This window comes from Pyrgilauda ruficollis, unplaced genomic scaffold (assembly GCF_017590135.1).
Source record: "Pyrgilauda ruficollis isolate IOZ18807 unplaced genomic scaffold, ASM1759013v1 scaffold6, whole genome shotgun sequence".
Taxonomy (NCBI): domain Eukaryota; kingdom Metazoa; phylum Chordata; class Aves; order Passeriformes; family Passeridae; genus Pyrgilauda; species Pyrgilauda ruficollis.
In genome coordinates this window covers 6,654,948-6,667,584 of record NW_024527710.1, presented here as the reverse complement: position 1 = coordinate 6,667,584, position 12,637 = coordinate 6,654,948, and the positions used below count along the sequence as shown (strand labels likewise).

At 38.0% G+C, this 12,637-nt stretch overlaps 1 long non-coding RNA gene across 1 annotated transcript in view; it reads left to right on the top strand.

Moving 5' to 3' along the window:
* The window catches only part of LOC121362061, a 193,645-nt gene that overhangs the window by 65,129 nt on the left and 115,879 nt on the right, over positions 1–12,637 (top strand). The window contains exon 2 of the long non-coding RNA XR_005956440.1: positions 6,694–6,754. This is a non-coding gene — a long non-coding RNA (uncharacterized LOC121362061). The remainder of the gene's footprint in view (positions 1–6,693; positions 6,755–12,637) is intronic.

The following is a 12,637-nucleotide window of genomic DNA, read 5'->3' as shown; positions in this document are numbered from 1 at the left end:
TTACAAGTGTGAAAACTATCCTTAATACATGTTATTAGACTTAATGTGATTCTCCTCTTACTTTTCACTAGACCCAGTCAGCTCTCAGTCAACATTTAGCATCTTGTTGGAAAGAACTAGCTCTTCATTTTCAGCCAAGTGTTCCTGGGCCACTGCAGATCTAATGTCACAGTAAACAGGGGATGTTTCTCCATTATTTCATTTTTCTCCTACAGAACTTGGTGTTTCCTTTCAAGTCCATAGTCATTGTTAAAAAGCTAGTTTTTACTGCATTCTTTTGTCCAGACATTGATGCACAAATAACTTTTCAGATTTACATTATTAGCTTAATTTTTTTCTTCACTTTAGATATAAATGCATTTTAATAAATTTTTTTAAATTTAGATGGTGTAAATGTCATCTACTCCCATATTATTCCCATTTCAAAGCATACGCTTGAACCTTACTTAAAGTCTTGAACTCTTTTTCTTCATGTATGCATATTTTGAAAATAAAAACTCATAAAAAGACTACAATAACTATTACTAACCTCTAAATTTCAACATGTCTTCGTACCCTATTGGGAGTCTAAGCAAATGTTCTCTGTTTCCGTTGACACAGTAATGAGGAATTATCCCTATGTGTTCTCTCTTTTCCATGGCTTGAAAATTAAAGCTGTGTCTTTAGCTATAAGATGTGCAGCCCATCTTTCTGAATGATAAAGTTTATATCAGATTCAAGCTACCCAGCTTTTTCAGAGCTCTCATTTTGTATCAGTTTTTTGGATTTTTGGATTTTTTTTCAGTGGAAGCTGACTTGTCTATTAAAATTCATATTAATTGTAACTGTTTGTGATACTTAATAGCAGAGGTATTATCCTTTATCTTACAGTCTGTTTACTCATACATCTGGGATCTCCATAGAGAAAAAAGGCCTGGGAAACACCAAGGCTGGTGGGAGCAGGATGACAAGCACATGCTTTTTTCATATCTTCTTTTGCTTCTATTGTCAAGCTCAGTGACTCTGTGCTTACAGGAAGAACCAGGATGTGTTTATACAGATGAGGAAGCTCCCCAAAGACTGAATTTTGTCCGTAGCATCAGAGAAGAAAATTGTGCAGTGCCGGCTTCAGATGAATAGTGGGTTGATCTTGGTTAGATGCCCACTAAGCCACTCTATCACTCCTCCTACTTAACTGGACGGGGGAGAGAAAGTAAGATAGAAAACAGCTCATAGGTTGAGATAAGGCAGTTTATTAAAGCAAAAGCATACACAAGCAATGAAAAAACCCAAATATTTTATTCCTTACTTCCCACCAGCAAGTGATCTCAGACATTCTCAGAAAGCAGGTCTTCAGTACAAGCAGTGGTTGCTCTGGACGGCAAATGGAAATAACAAATGACCCTCCTTCCTTCTCCTTTTCTTAGCTTTTATATCTGAGCTTATATATATGACTAATGTCATATGGTATGGAATATCACTTTGGTCAGTTTAAGACAGTTGTCCTAGCTGTGTCCCCTCCCAAGATTCTGCTCAGCCTGCTGGTGAGGTCAGAATGTTGGAGAGACAGCTCTGATGCTGTGCCAGCATTGCTCAGTAGTGGCCAGAACACTGGTATGCTATCAACAATTTTCTAGCTACCAGTACAAAGCACAGCACTGCCAGGGCTGTGCTATCCTTCTCAGCCAGATCTAACACAAGATGTGACCTCTTCAGGCTCAGCAGCACTTTCACATTTAGTTCCAGATATTAGGACGTTCAACTCTGTTGGCCTTGTGTTGTCACAAGCTCCCTGTCAAGTTCCCAGCTTTTCTCTATCCCCTCTTTCCCACTGATATATTTTCTCAGAATTTGTGGAGATGTAAACAAGAGAATAGATGCTGTTGCAGAGAAAAAACAAGAAGATAGTTCCCAAAGCCCTTTGCATTTCCCTAGGACACCTTTAAGCACTTTGGCCAACTCACACCATGTGCACAGAGATCTTTTCAAGATCACAGCACCTCTAAAATACCAGTGCTTCTGCCATGCCAATACCAGCCACTTGAATTCTTGGCTACATCACTGAGGAAAAGCTTGAACTAGTGACTTCTCTGTCACATGCAATAGAGGCCAAACATGCCTTCATAACATCCAAAACATTGTCATCAAACTCTGGAGACTGTTATGTTCTGTGGGTTTTGGCCTTGGCCTGGGAAATTTATGACCTAGGCTCAGCTTTATGTTCTGCCAAATTCAGTGTGAAAACTCCTCAGAATAGAGCATACCCAGCAGGCTACACAGAGTATCAAAACAACTGCTTTAATACTATTTTGTTTCTGCAGATCTTTGAAAGGCTTTTTATGTGTTCAAAGCATGGTAACAAGTTTCAAAAAATGAAAAAAAAAAATTCTATCTTTCCATCAATTCTAATTACGTGGCCTTTCTCAAAACAGGTTCTTTCCTTCTCAGAAGGCTAAAGACATGGAAACTAATTTTCCCACATAGCTAATTCTATTGCTGAAAGACTCAGATTCACTTTCAGTAATTTCCACTTGATTCTACATATTCCCTGCTGAATAAATAAGCAAAGGAGGTATCTTCCATGTTAAAAGCTTTCCTATATCTCCTTATTTACAGGGATATGGAATTAGTGTAACATCTGCTTTTCCCAGAAATAAATACCCGAGCCAGGAGATTTGCAAGTTGCCTTGTTTTTACTCATATTTATAGGAAAAATCTCTTAAAACTAATTTTGTGAGTGCAAATTTCACTGTTAAGTGCAGATGAGAGCACATTATGAGGTTTCCCAGTGTATTTTGCTCTCCTTACCTGATTCCCGTGGGTCTTTTGAATCCATGTATTGCGTTCATAACTTCTACAGATCCTTCCTTTGAAAGTTTACTTAGGGTTTCCTTTTTCTTTTAGTATGCTAAAGTTGTTTGGTTTGGGTTTTTTTAATTACTTTTATGCCAATGTGTACTATGAGTGTACAAAAAGCTCTGACAACTTCTTTCTTTGCAATTTTATTCTGAGGTGGTTGTTCCCAAAGCTATCCTGAAATTTCTCCCTCAAGACAAAACAAAATTTTCTCGTTAGATATAAAAGAGTACTTTTTCATATCCAAAATTAAATATACCCAGGAAAAATACTGTCTCATATTCAGAATACTGCATTTTATCATCTTAAAAGAAAGGTATCCAGTCTCTCTTCTACCTCATATTGTAGAAAAATAAGCTGTAGGACTTAGTCATGGTGATGCCTTGAGAGGCTCCCTAGAACAGAGGCTAGACAGTGTTAAAGGAATAAAGTAGGAATTCATTAAAAAAGCCTTCAAAGGGTATACCTTGGACAATACAAGAGCCTGGCCAAGGCTACACCCAAGAGGGACAACAGATCACATATTTTTACGCTTTTATAAGTGTTGGTCCATTTACATATTAGTTAATTGTCCAATTATAGCTTCAGGTTCAAAGTGATGGCCAGTATTCAGCTACAAATGGTTTCAAACTGATCTTAGCCACTGCAGATTAAAACTCCCTCATCACTTGCCGTGAACAATTGGTTAATTGTCCAATTATAGCTTCAGGTTATGAAGTCCCATCCTCCCAGTTTGCTCTCCTCAGTTCCCTGCTGTTTATACCTTTTGGGCCTGAAGCTGTAATGGTATCCTTGGTTCTTGGGCTGGAAAAGGATTATTTTGTCCCACCAAACTGTGAAGAGAACTTGCTAACACTCCATATGAAGTTCAGAATTATATACTAATGCAATACAGAATCTGGAAAATATGAAAGCTAAAACTTAAGGCATCAATGGAGCTGGGTTCCATAGAATCATAGAATAGCACGTTGAAGGGGACCTGCATGTTGCCTGTAACCCTTTATTCTATTCCATGCTTTCTCAAACACTTCCTCAAGACCTGAAGGTTAGGTGGGAGGAGGTAGGAAAATAAAACTGAGCCTTGCACTCAGAAGGACATCAGATCTAACATTCTTTTTTTGAGGATCAACCTGCCAGGCAAGAGACCAACCAGCAAGACAGCCTGGCTCTGGGCCTCTTGTGGGGTGGGCACACTTAGTATGGCAATGGAGCAGTATCTTACATCTACCTTCTGTAATAGAAATTGTTTCCCACTTTCATAAGTGAGGTATGTTTCCCCTTATTTCCAACTAACTAAAGCTGGGGGGTAGTAGAAGGGAAGGTGTACCTTTTAAAGGGAAAAATGGTCCCCATTTTCTAGAAGAAGCACAAGAAAATCATTGTCTTCTATTTCTTAAACATCTGTTCACACATCATTTTTTAAAAAGCAATGGTATATCTACAGCAGAAAAATGCAAGCAAAATCTTTAGCAAATTCTAAAGCTGTTATGGTTAAGCTGCAGACATACATATCTCAATCACACTATCTTTTAGTGAAACGGGTTAAGCTTTCCTTCACTGTATGAACAGATAAAGAGTACTGTGCTTTTCCTTTGTTATAAATCTTGCCTAAAACTTTAAAATAACACATTGAAATAAGTTATATCTATTCTTGAATTGTTAAAAAAAAACTGTGTAAAAGAAACTGTCCTCCATGGGCCTGTAAGTTTAGTGGTGACATGACTCTTTTATATGGCCTATTCAAGATAGATGATAAAGTAGGTCTTTTTCTGCACTGGAGATACTTGAAAAACATAATTTTAAAATAACTACAAGCTTTAACCTTTGAGGAAATTTCTTTCTAACATTGTATTTTTTCAAGAATGTAGCCTTTTAATACAACTATTGCAGACCAAAGTGTTAAGGAAAGCTGTTGAACCTCAATGTCTTTTCTCCCCCGCACTTTGAAAACAGAACATTTCTAAATGAGTGACCATTGCCAACCTGAGCCAGAGGGCAGCATTCACCACCTTATGGCATACTGCAACTTCTGATGAATCTCAGCTACTTTTTAACTCATCTTTCTCTGTACAGTACCAATCAATGCATTTAAAAATGGCTTGCCTCATATGGCCTATTGCAAAATTGTTAAATGAATAAATGACATTGCCATTAGTGTTCAGTTATAAATACATTTGAATTTTAAACTGAACATATGCTTCTTCTTTGCTTGAAACTACCAGCTTTTTCTTCTAAAAACTGTGCCACAGACCCAGGCATGCCATAGTAATAAAATTTAGGATTGAGGATGTCAAAGCTCTTTAAAGATGATATCACTATCTAAATTTGATTCATTAGATACTAAAGAAGTTTCTTACTTGAGGCTGCACAGTGATCAAAACTAATACAAGAACAGAGCTCCTCTGTCTTAGCTGTGATCTTGATTTAGTTCCTCCTTTACTACTCTGGGTATCAATTTCAAAATAAGCTTTTATTTATGGGTTTGGTGTTTTGTTGCGAAGCTGTTGTTAATTTTGTTTCCTTTGATAATATTAAATGACTTCTATCTCAGCTTAAAACTGAATTTCTACAGCCAATTCAGGCTGGAGAATTCCTTGAATACTTACTCCAGTTTCACACTCTTCTCCCCCATAACCATTACATAATCATTTCTCCCAATAAAATATTTTAGATCAGATCAGAAATGTATGAAAGACTAGAAGATATTTATTGGCTTCAAGACACATGCAAATCACTTATTTGAGGGAGAGCAAGTGATAAGATAAACAAGTTAAAAAAAGAAAAAAGTAATGAAACACTTGTCTGCTTCATTTGGCAAAGAATAAGTCTGGTGTTTTTATTGAATATCAGGAATGAGCAGAGGCGAAAGCAAGAGAGGGAGGTAGATGCAAAGATTATGTAGGGATGGGGACACTTTGCTCTCAGTTCAGTTTGTGGAAATATATGCTTAGCCATAATGCCAAGTCATGAAGTTACTTTGCTAAACCTGGTGGGAACTTGCTTGCATTACCTGAAGTCTAACATTCTCTGTGTTGATTTCCAAAGAATGTCTCCAGGTTTGAATGAGGATAGCTGAAAGTAAAGCTTGGCCAGAATTTCCCAGATGATGATGAGAGGGTTTAAACTGTGGTTTGTTTCACAGCAAGTGATGAGGGAGTTTTAATCTGCAGTAGCTAAGATCAGTTTGAAACCATTTGCAGCTGAGTAGTGGCCATCACTTTGAAATTTAAGAGAAACCAAACATATTTCAGGAGATTTATTTCAATCACAGATAAAAGACAATGGGGTCCCATGGCAAGCTGGGAGTCTGCTCCTTTTAAAGGAGCACATGCCACTTCAAGGGAAAAAAAGCATGAAAGGAAGCAGTGGTGTGCAAATCAAAATAACCCCTTTGTCTTTCTCTCTGGATCCATGCTTGGAGAAGAATGGAGTGTAGGGGAAGAATTCAGACCTGTCTTTGTTCAGTCTCCAAAGGCAACTACTTTCTCTCTGGATGAGAAAGAAATTTAGTTTTAATGGTGGTGGAAGCCTTCCTTTATTTTAATGATCAATACAGGCAGTTGGAAAAATGCTGTCTTCAAATAACTAATCATTAAAGATTAGAAATTAATTGGTTTGAGTTTGGTGTTTTGGTTGGGATTTTTTTTTTGTTACCACCCTTCCACTGCAACATAAGATTCATCAGTTTTTCACCTGCTGTCTGCCACCAAACTGAGCTTCTGGATTCATTCTGTCCTTTGCTTTTTTGCTGGATAAATATGGATTCATTTCTGGTGAGGGGTGTGATTAAATGTATCATGTTTTACTTTTTTAATGCTTTAATCTTAAATCCACAAATATTTTGTGCTCTTTTTGCAGATGACAGTACTCCAGTGACACCACCTCACCTGAAGCTGGGCAGAATGAAATCTAATCTTGGGTAAGAGACCTATTTGATTGGAGGTGCTACTGTGACAAGCATAATTTGATGGCTTCTTCCTTGCTGTTTTCTTTCATCCTTTCCTTAAAGCATTGCTGATGAAGTTGAGTTGAAGGTAGGCCCCTCTAAATTTTTCATGTGCAGTTATCCCCTGAATTAATGTTATCTTTGGCAATTTTCACCATTTATTCAATGCAATGCTGCCTGTCTGCCCTCTGAGCTTTCAGGCTAGCTCAGGACACAGGCTCAGATCACAAAATTGCTGCCACTTAAGCACTTAATTATACCTAAGGAGACAAGGATCCACATTGTACCCTTTACAATAGAGCCACAAGAAAAAACAAAGTCCCAGTGCCTTGCTAGCCAAAGGGATCTTTGCCAGCACCAAGTGGTGGGAAGCATGAAGAAGAGAGTGGGGTGACTCCTGGCACTGCCTGTGCAGCCACGGTGACAAGTTTTTTAAAAATGCTTCTTTTGAGAGAAAGGCCAGTAGTGTTTGGTGTCAAGGGGCTGAAAAGGGTGCCATATGGGGCTGAAAAGCCTCCTGATGTCATTCCTGATGAACCATTTTCAATGCTCCCCTCCTACTTGGATGATTGTACTTACCTGGCTGCTGTGCTCTTGCATCCAGGTTTTGCCAAGTGGTTATCTTCCTCCTTGCACCTGTTTATTCTGTATCTGCCTCTCTGGAAGGCAAAGTCTGGAAGGGTGCAACCAGTTATCAATGATTCTATTGGGATTTGTCTGTCTGGTTGAGCTAATTTCTCCTGGAGTTCTACCAGTGGTCTAATTTAATTACCTTGTTTCAAATCCAGTTTTAGTGGGAAATGCAGAGGAATACAAATCCATGAAATTCATCTATTTCCATAAACATATACTGTGTACTATGTACTGTCTGTACCCAGCTTCTCTTTTCTAGTAATGATGGACAGTCTCTAAGTCATTGGGCAGGGGCAACTAGTTTAATGGCAAATGTAGGTCTTGGAGAATTTCTGAGCTTTGTAGCTTCATATAAGTTACAATACTGCTTGCTTTCCTTGGAATACAAACACCCTCGTGCTGTAATTTCATCTTAAATACTTTTTGTTCTCTTGCTTGAAGGAAACCTGCCTTTGTTTAAGTTTATTTGGAGGATCCAAGTATGTTATATAAATTATTTTTGTGCTAGATAGATGTAGCTGAAATGAATTGCTAGAATGTTTAGAGTGGATGAAAATCTGTATTCTGTATAGCCACTGACTGGTGTAGAAGGTTGAGGCATTGTGATTTGCTCTCCTGTGTCTCTGGTTTGAATTTATAGGAGAATAATAGCACCACACTTGATGGCATAGTATAGTGGGACGCTGAAGTCACACTGCAAGGTGTTTAAGGCAGTAGTAGAAAAATATCATTTTAAAATAGAAAGGTGGATAGTTAGTGCTTAGGGCTTTCCCTAGGACTGATTTTGTTGTAGGTTATTTGACAAAATCTCATCTTTTTAACTACTGAACAAAACATTATATGAAACAAGTATTTGTCTTCAGGAAAATGTATCTATCATGTGTTTGAAGAGAGGTTTACTTTGTATTCTACAGAAGCTGGACATGCAAATAGAGTATTTGCTTATAAATTCTTGTGGTCATTGAAGAGATTTTACCTAATTCTTTTCTTTTAAATGAAAAAACTATGACAAAGACAAAGATTTTAAGCTGACGATTGGGATCCAAAGGACAGATAATGCAGACTCCAACTGTGTTTGTAATAGTTCAATTCTGTACATGAAATATGTTCTCTATCTCGAAAAAGGAAGAGAATACGAAAGATGTTGTGTCAGTGATTCTTTAGATTTTCATTCTGTTGATCAGAGTTGAAGAAAATGTATTTCTATACACCTACCTCCTTTTTTCAAATTTCCAGTCTCAGTTCTTTGTGTGCTCCATGGAGAGGCCGTATACAATTATGCCTTGCTAGTAAAACAAGATAAAATAATATAATCCCATTGCATTGTCACAGAGATAAAGCATATGGTAACTTTTTGTTTTAGTTGATCAGCAGGGTGGCCTAGTAAAATAAATTCCCATCTCCTGGCTTTGGCTTATCTTCTGATTCCTGAGAGACACAACAAAGAAAAGTAACAATAATAATAGAAGTTGTATTTTTGCTTTTGTTTGATGTGAATATTGCAATAGTGGAGTCTCATGACAGAAAGAACAAATAATTGTGTGTACTACCTGAACATCAGTGGCATCACATGCTGCAGTGTGACTCTGTTGAAATGCTGGACTTGTGAAAAAATAATTACACAGTTATAATAACAGTAATAAAACCACATTGAGTATGCTATCACCTCTAGCCTGGTTATAATTGGTACCACACCTAGAGGTCCTAAATTAGGTCTGCTCAAGTACTAAACATAAATAGCATAAGTTTCTTCCCTGAACAACTCACATTTTTAGTGTTTTCATTTCTGGAATTTGCCACTCCTGTCAATTATTGCAAACATTTCCCTGAAAGAGACAAAGTCTCTGAATCTCATCTGCAAAGTTTTCTTTATGTATCCAAGAAGAGCAGTCAAGTCATCAAACTATTATTTTCTCAGAAATAAAAAATAGGCAACTTATGCACTTTGTATGTTTGATTTGTTGAGAGTGGTTGTCCTGTCTTGGTTTGACAACCTGAAAGGAAACACACAGCACCTCCTGCATCTTGCTTTGCATGAAAACACTGCTGAGCTTCCAGACAGGGTTTTACTTGAGGCCATACTGGTTAATTTTGTTAAAAGAGTCTCAGCACATAACTCATATTAGAGAATTAAGAGAGGTTGTTTCTCTATAGGCTCTTTTTCCCTGTGTTACGCTGTGAAAGTGAATTTCACAGGTACTAAATGTATTCGCCCACCTCTTTTTTGCACCCCAGAGAAAGACTACTGCACAAATCACTGTACAAAACCCCTCTGAGCCACGTTCAGGAGGCCTGTGCTTGGACTAGGGCTCTGCATCTTTATTAGCAATTCTTGTTAAACACTTTAAATTTTGTGGTGGATGTCACAAGGCAGGATCATTTAGAGAACTTGCATAGTGCAGCATAGTGGTGTCCTTCAAAGCCTTCCCAGCCTCTTCCCCTCCTCCCAGCCTTCGGTAAGCACCACAGAGGGGCTGCCTCTAGAACGGGCTTTAAAGATCAGCCTCACTGCCGTTCTTTAGCGGGGGGGGTCCTTGTGCCCCCTTCTGAGGCCACTGAGAAGCAGCAAAAGCTATATTCCTGAGCCTGTAATAGATGCAAATTGTGCAGATGAAGGAGACGAAGCTCTAACAGCCGTTGAATGCAATCTGTGAACACTACTGTTTCATTTATAGTGATGCTACCTAGGCATTTGCACTTAAAAGGAACAGTAAAGAGGTGTCAGAACAATCGCAAGGCTGCAGAATTGAAACTGCGGCAAAGAGGTTTTGAGCCATGTGAAGTGTCGCCTGCAAAAGATCTCCTTTTTCCGTTAGTTTTTGTTATTCCTGAAGGCTGCTCTAGTTCTCCTTGTTTTATGACACCGACTGGTTCATTTGCCTTCAAAGACTCAAGATGCAAAGAGGCAGGGAAACAAATTAAGTCAAAACTGCAATAGCTGGTGAAAACTGCATGAAGAATGTCATGGCTGCTCTTTATTTGTCTATTTAGGTTTGAAGTAGCTTTGCTGTACAACTGGATGGCTGATTCACTAACTTGCCAGCTGCCTCTAGCAGGCAGCAGTAGAGTTGCTGTAATGTTTCAGTGTTATTCTTGCTTGCAGGACAAAGGGCTGATCCTCAATTGATGCAACCTTTGGAGGCATGCATATTACCCTGGTGAGGATCTGAACTGCTGATGCCTTTTAGTCTTTTTATTTGAAATAGAGGAGAGGTTTTGAAATAGAGAAGGTGAGAAATTGCACACTAAAAAGTTAAATAAAAATCTAGTGGCTGTCAAACAACAGAGAGTTACTGATTAACAAAGAATAACGGGCTTGCATATAGTGTCCTGTTAAAAGCACAATAAGCTGTGATTGTGTGCTAGATTATGATTATCTGCAAGCACTTGCTGCTTACTGCCTGCAAATGTGAAAGCTATGTGTGCCTAGGAAAAACAAGGAAACAGAGGATTTGTTGTACTGCACTAGGTGTGTTCAAAGTGCCCTAATCCTACTGAATAAGAGCAAATACTGCTTGAAAAGGAATGTGGAGTTTTAAAAAGGAATATATGTGGTTTGTTAAAAAAAAAATTGAGTAAAGCTGTATAAATTTTAGGGTATGATTGGCTTTGTAGCTACAGCAGATTAAGATGCACTAGAGGACCTGTTGTCATTCTGGATCTTCTAGACTTCTTATGGGATACTATTATCTGATTTTTATTAATATCAGTCATTTGAATTCCAGTAGTGTTCAGAGACCCTGATTTAGACTCAGTCATAGTAATGAAGCTGTATCACAAAGAACTCACAGTTTAAATAGACAGGATAGACAATTGGCAGGCAAGTGTCCCACAACTAAAGAAGATCAAATTACCTAAGACCTTGTCATATGTTAATGTTAGTTCATTTTGTTTTTTACATACCTCAGTAAAATGAGTAATCCATAAAATAAGAGCATGCTGTTCTCATATTTTGGAAAAGTTTGAGGAAAACTAATGATAGCAAAATGCTCTCAAAACCTTTTATTTGATATATTATAAGTTTAAAGTGATGATGTTTTTCATACAATATGAATTTGAGCTGTGTGAGTCTCTTGCATCTTTAGCTTTTAGTCAGGAATGTATTTCCCAGGGAAATGCAGGAGGGGCAGCAGGACTGTTTGTTTTAATAGTTCTGTGTGTGGGTCTGAACATGTGAGTGAGCAGGAGATCAGCAGGGCAAAACGTGCCCTAAATGCTGTAAAGTCTTATACAATTGTGTCAGGCAGTAAACCCAAATGAACTTGCAAAGTCATGCACTAGTTCAATTTTGGAAAGGAAAACCTGGCTTTGAAGCCAACCAAATCAATCCCTAGTTCAAATTAAATTTGGAGTATCCTGTGAAGCTCCAATACACAACTCCAATAACAATCAGCACTTAAGGTGCAGGCAAATAATGTTTCATTTAAAAGAAATTGAATAAGGATTACTGACAGAGAAAGGTTTTGATGCTGTTTTGTCATTAAAGTCAAATTATAGCATTATTGTCCTAATCCCATATGTCTCAATCATCTCTCTCTCCCTCCCTCCAACTCTCTTTAGTGCACAAAAAGCCCTGTGCATGGTTGGTCTTGTGTCTTCATCTCATTAAAACCTTGCCATGCAAATGTATCATAAGTGTTGCCTGAAGACTTCTGTCTCATGCAAAATTTAGCTTAAACTCTACTGGCATCAAATAATTTGTTATGCACAAACCTTCTGTTTGGTTTGCTGACATTCCTTCTTAGCTGGCTCTCATGGTGATTCATTATCTTGTGATATGGATTTCCAAGTATCATCTTTGTATTGATTTTTATATCTTTAATAACCACTCCACAGAAGATGGCTCCACTTGGTGTCATTGATCGCATCAAAAATTCAAGGCTTACAGAAATACTAGACTGCTAATTGGTAGCAGAACATTTCAGACTTCATCTTAATACAGTCTTAATCTTCTGCACTAACCTGACTTGAAGATTTCCTTATTAAGGCTAAAGGGAAACTTGTGAATAACTGGAAATTACCTGGTGAGAACAGGTAGAATGTGGTAAATGGAAATAACAAGGGTTAGGTCTGAAAAACAGCTCTCTTTTGTCTCTTCCCCTTCACCTAAGTATCCTTCTTAAGGAAGAAGCATGATTCTTCTAGCTATGGAAAAAAAATGTATGTTCACAGCATCACATACCATGCAGTGGGCCAAATGGCATTGAGTTTCTGATGGATCAA